Consider the following 6533-nt stretch of genomic DNA (forward strand, 5'->3'; position numbering starts at 1 on the left):
ACACACACACACACACACACACACACACACACACACACACACTCACACGCACACGTTGTTCATTAAATGTTATAGAGTGAATGTACTGCAGTCGACCTGCTGGACGAGTTCAACACACAGTTTACAAACTATACTTGTAATTTATTATTTTGACATGAATGAATTTAAACTGAAAATCAAGTCAACATGAAAGAAGAAACTCATCTGAGACTAAAACCAAATTCATATACAGCAAGTGTACTAGTAAGTTTATTACAACAGAACATTCTAAAACGTTCAGGCTACAACAGATATAATGGGAGATGTGTGGTAAGTAGTTTTAAATTGGGTTTATATGCTATTAAAGTGCATAATGTGTAATGTCAGCCTAAATCACACACAATCTTTGTGATTGTGTTAGAGTGGACTCAGTTTGCCAAACTCACATTACATGAATTCTGGTTAATGAAGTCCTCACAAGTCACTTTGATCTCTCCCTGCTTGGGGCTGTCTAAGTGAATATAAGTGTGTTTCCATCAACCTGGTTTTCAGGCTCATTTTCAATTTGTTCAAATCAAGTGTAGAAATGGAGCAAAAGTAAGTGAATATGCAAGTGATATAGATGAAGCATATGGTTTAAACATTTCTCAAGCCTCTTCTGAGAAGTTAAAAAAATCAGATCTATGAGTAGACTGTAAACTTTCTCAAACAGTAATGTTTGACTGATGCTCCTTTAATGATGTCATCACATTGAGCCCTCTGCTTCTGCAACTGGAAAATTACCACCAACAACCTTTTTTTAGTGGATGGAAATGCACTCTAATTCACATTTCTTTTGCCAATCTCCTGAAAATGTGGGTAATATTTGCATTACATTAAGATGGAAACTGACTTATGTCTACCGTCTTTTATATATGTGCTGCTGTAAGAAAAAAGAAAAAAAAAATCAGCCCTCTTCAGTCACTGTAACACAAGGCTGAACCCGAACGAGGCTATTATCCAAAAAAGTCCAGCTTTGATGTTTTTCTTGTTCACCAACCCAGATATTATGCTGCATTAAAGTCAAATCATGCAGACCATGATTATAAGTTGCTGAAGGGGGAAAAGCTTTCATGTCAGCCTCTGAAATGTATTTCCATGTCAGAAGGAAATTTCTGACAGCAAACTCTCGAAAATTAACAAAACCACTGGAGTCACTTAGTTAAAAAAGCAGCTATTGGCTTATTTGTTTGTATTTGGCTTCAGTTGCTGTTAACAAACACTAAAAATATGGCAAATGATGAAACTATTAATTTAGGAATATTTTCCATGTATCTAATGTGACTGCAAAGATAGTAACTGTAGGATTTAGGTCAAAATGAAGAGAGGATGACTTGTTCTTCCCATTCTGCCGACATTAGCTTCACTCAAAGTATGCATGAGGTTCATAATTATTAAAGAACAAATAAACAGAAGGCAAAAAAGGCAATGAAACTGAATTAAATACATCTTATTACAGCTACAAACTGTCACAAACTGTATAGAATTAAATGGAAAGAGTTTAAAAGCTGTGATTTATCATTATAGTCTCCCTCTGGACCCACCAGCCCCCCCCCAGATCTTCCACCAGAGTGCTAATGAAAATCAGATGAGAGTCAGTCATCTATTATGATCATTAGAGTCTGCCGCACTATAATCATCATAATGAATCTGACTCTATTCAAGTTTATTGTCCTCTCATAATCTGAACACTTTCATTCTGAACACTTAAAAGTCGAATGTGATGATGGTGTTTACTTTAATACAGAATGATTGGTATTGTTGTTATCCTTCAAAGAACCCATTAACATCAGTATAAAACTCTCATCATCACTCTCTTATATTGTTTTAGAAGGCGAGGAGTGTGTGCGTGTGTGTGTGTGTGTGTGTGTGTGTGTTTGTGTGTGTGTGTGTGTGTGTGTGTGTGTGTGTGTGTGTGTGTGTGTGTGTGTGTGTGTGTGTGTGTGTGTGTGTGTGTGTGTAGTCTTTTGAAGGTACTGTGTCTGACAAACTGATCTGAAATAAACTGTGAGGACTGATGACTGTTACTATAAAGCAACAATAAACTAAAACACTGACTTACTAAAACACTCAGCTGGTGATTTTTTTTTTATACACTGAACCAGGAGAAACAGTAGCCTGACACTAATGAACACTAATCACTATATTGTTTTTAAAGGGTAAATCGATTCAATATTTTATACTCATTATCCACAAATCCCATGAAAAGAACCAAAACCAACAAAGAGTGTGATGGATCTTACTCCTCTGGGCCATAGAGCCTCATCACTGTGTAAAAACTATTAAAAACACATCAATGAGTCACACTGTTGCATCTTTCTTTATTACCGTGAACACACACTGTTGTCTATGTTGATTCAATCCCATACACACCATGCTGCTGCCAGAAATACTCACTAAATCACTAAATGTGGATTCATCCGCCACTGAAAATAGTCCCGACAAAAGCACAATTTCCAATACATCGTCAGTAACTGGGAGCCACACTCGGGGTATGAAGAAGTCACATCACATTGTTGATTTTTGTCTTTAGATGGGATTACTTGACAAAAAAAGAGGAATATAGAACACCAGCCTCATCCTTTGAGTAAATACAGTGGATTAGCTGTTTACAATACAAGTTCAGTCAGCTGTGCCTGTAATGTAAATCAACCAAACCACAGACTTGTTCAAATGCTTTAAGCCAGATTCTGGTAGATTTAACAAGGTGTGTTTGTTTGGTTTGACATAGGATGATGTTTACTCTGTTTAATCTATTGGGACAAAGTGTTGGAGGGTTTACTGACAGGAGGTATCAGATATCTGCTCTGTTTTACTGTCCAGCTTCTAAAAAAAATGATATAGGAGTAGTCTCAGGGCTTAAGACACAGCTTTACACTATTGTGCACATCTTAATGTAGCATGAGACAGTATCCACACTTGTGTGAATCCAAAACCCACCAGGATCAACCACAAGGTGCAGCTTTGTTATTGTTAAGTATCCATATATCTGTCAAGCTGTCAAACTATCTTACCATTGTATCCAAAGTTAGTTTACTTTGGATTCAAATAAAAAGTAAACTAAATCTCTCATAAACCGTGTTGTTTTCAAGGTCTTCTCTCACTTGATCCCATCTAACCCTGATCTACCATAGTCCTCTTTTCAACTGTAAAACAATTCCAGCACATTTCCCTCCTAAACGCCCGAAACTCATGATATTCCAAGATACTGTGTCATTGGTTTAAAATAATGACACTTTTTCTCAAAGTCAGTAATGACACATTTAAGTTTGATCTGATTGGTGTAAAGAAATGTCATACTTCAACGACAAAAAAAAACTTTTGACAAATCATTGGTTAAAGAAATGAAATACTTTGTGGGTTAGTATGAGTTTGTAACATACGTTCACCTCATGCCCTGTTTCATCCTGTGTTCACCTTACTGAAGACGTTGAGGGGAATTTCCCTTAAACCTTAACTAACAATAATTAGCAGTTCCTCTTCCTCTTCAACTCAACTAAGTGTGTGACTTTATAGTAATGATTTCCTTCAACTTCCATTCTGTTCTCTGTGACTAAACACTTCCAAAATTTTGACTATTGGATAAAAAGATCTATATGTAACTATGCTGCCCTCTGGTGTTAGAAAGAGGCATCACAAACACCACTGCAACAAATTCATATATTTCTAGAAATATAACATTATAAAACTAAACTTTATGGTTGTATGCCACCATAATTTCATGTAGACTTTTAAACATCTTAACCATGAATGAACCTGAACATGGGATTTGTGTTGATGTCCAATAAGTATAAAGTATGACACCCCTGCCACTAATATTATGGTATTTGTTAGGTCTGTATGAGCTCAGAGGTGTCTTTGTTCCAGGTCATATCCTTCTGTGTGTCCTCATGTTTTCTGTCCATATCTTCACTATCATACTATCCAATAAATGCACAGTACATGCAACAAAAAACCTGCTATCAGCTGAGTATTTTGGGAGCCAGTTCAACTAAATCAAGCCAATTCTGATGTAACATGTGTACAGTGTTGTCTTGGAACTGCGGTTTTAGTTTATTGTCACATTTGTAATACTTAATAAGTCCGTAGAAACATCTTTTCTTCTTGCATCCAGAGGCAGTTCCTCTAGTGACCAGCAGGGGGAGCTGTGATGACGTGAAAGAAATGAGTTAAAGCCTGATAGTGATGCACAGGGGAGAGGGAGATAACATGATATAAAATGTGTGGACTCATGACCCCACCTCAGTGTTGCTACAGTCCTGGCTGTGTCCCTGTTTTCTTGCTGTTAGTATTGTAGCATGGTTGATTGTGATTCTGATGTATTCTGAATGAACATAGATGGATGTAAATGACTCATCCTGTTGGGGTTTTTTTATGCTAGAAAATATGATTGTAGAGTCAAACTAGAATAAAGGACTGCCTAAGATTGATATTGTTATGTTTCCTCCATACTGGTGCTCTTTCCATCACGAGCTAGCATATATTGCTTCACCAGTTTGCATCCATTACACTAACAACATAATGACGTAATCTGCCTTTACGTGAATACATTAATGCATAAAAATAATGCATACATAAGACAAAACAATATGTATGGAGCTCTTACTGTAACTGTACTGGACCAACATTTCAATTAAACAAAGTGCCTCTCTGATGAAGGCCAATCAATGCAGTTGGAAGCGCCACAAAAAAGCTAGAAGTAAGTGGACCTTGAGTGAAAATTCTGTCATAATCCCATTTCCAAGGTCAAGAATGATATTTCACATTCAAATATTTGCACGTGTGTTATTAGACAGGAGTGAAAATACTATAGGAATACAATGAGAGATTAAATTAAGGCCACTACAAAATCTAAAGTGTTTTTAGGAATATTACAAGAAAATTACAGTGAGTTGCAAAAATAAATAAATAAAAGTGTGCCATTAGGTAAACCACCATACATTTTATGTGTGTGTGTGTTTGGCTGTGTGTGTTGTGTGTCTGTGTGTGTTTCGATAATAATTGACTGATAGATTAATGGACAGATGCACAACAGTTCAGGGAGGAGGCAGGAAAAGAAGTCAAAAACTATAACTATAGGGACATAATGACCTCACAAAGGTTTAAATATGAGAGCCATTCTCCTAAGTGACAACATTTGGGTAGATCCTGGTATAGAATTAAAATAATAACCTGCAGTTCTGGGGTTAAAGGTGAAGATCTGAATCAGGATCAGGTTTAAAATAGGCTAGTTAGGTGGGATTAGGACTCTGATAGAAATATAATTGGACAAAATATAATTGTGTGGTGTTCACACATTATGGTTTGAATTCCCCTGCTGTTTGTTAACTTGACCATCTGTCTGACCCCTTCAATTGACCTTTTGTGCGTGTGTGTTTGTGTGCGTATGTGTGTTATTGTTACCGCTTTAAGACCTTTTCTGGTATGAAAACAGACATTGTCGGGACCAGTGGTCCTCATGGGGGCCAAAGCCTGGTCCTAATGAGGCAAAATGTCATTTTTGAGGTTAAGGTTAAGGGTATGGGGTAAATTAAGGTTAGGTTAAGGTTAGGGTTAAGCATGAATTGGTTATGGTTAAAGTTAGGATTAAGGTTTGGGTTAGGCTGTCTACAATGAATGGAAGTCAATGTAATGTCCTAACAAGAATAGCTGCACAAACTTGTGTGTGTGTGTGTGTGTGTGTGTGTGTGTGTGTGTGTGTGTGTGTGTGTGTGTGTGTGTGTGTGTGTGTGTGTGTGTGTGTGTGTGTGTGCGTGTGCGTGTGTGTCCATTGTGCCCCTCGGCCTACATCACATTAGCACAGACATCATTTACTCCTGAATGACCGCAGCATAATAGTGAAGGATGATGAAAAAATAGAAAGAGGAGCTGGAGATAGAGAAGGAGATGTGGAGGAGGGGAGTAGACACACCCTGCCATTACACACAAGTGTTTGATTATAGAGGCTTTGCAGTGCTGTCAGAAATGTCATAAGTAAGTGGTTTAGAGGTTTTCGGATTCCTAAAAAAAGCTTGTTGAAGATCTTTTTCCAAACGCAGATGAATGTGGGACGAGAGCTCCACTTCAAAACGCTTGGTTAAGGAAAGAAACTCAGCTTTGTGAACTTGGACAGTTAGCTTGCTAGTCAAAGAAGCAATGGGTCTATAACTGTCCTCACTTAACACTTTACTTTTAACAGTGATGTGGGAGAAGTCACCTGTATGAGTCTTGAGTTCTGCAGTGGTGCCATCATTTGTCAGTTCCCTCCAAAACTGTCACAAATGAGTGGTCACATCTATGGTTGAAAGAACACTCAAATTTGTTGGACTCATGATGGACATTAAAAAAAAAAAAAGGATCAAAATTGATACTGCAGAACCAGAGATGTGATCTTTTATTTCAAACATTCTTCTTCCTTGTCAAAACTCATCCAGATAAAGCTCTATTACTCTAATAGCAGCTAATGTAGGCTGCTAAATGCTAGCTGCTAGCAGTATTGAGGAGTGGGCTACAGAGGTCAGGTAACCTTCACATTC

The sequence above is a fragment of the Scomber scombrus genome, chromosome 11 (genome assembly GCF_963691925.1).
Source record: "Scomber scombrus chromosome 11, fScoSco1.1, whole genome shotgun sequence".
Lineage (NCBI taxonomy): Eukaryota > Metazoa > Chordata > Actinopteri > Scombriformes > Scombridae > Scomber > Scomber scombrus.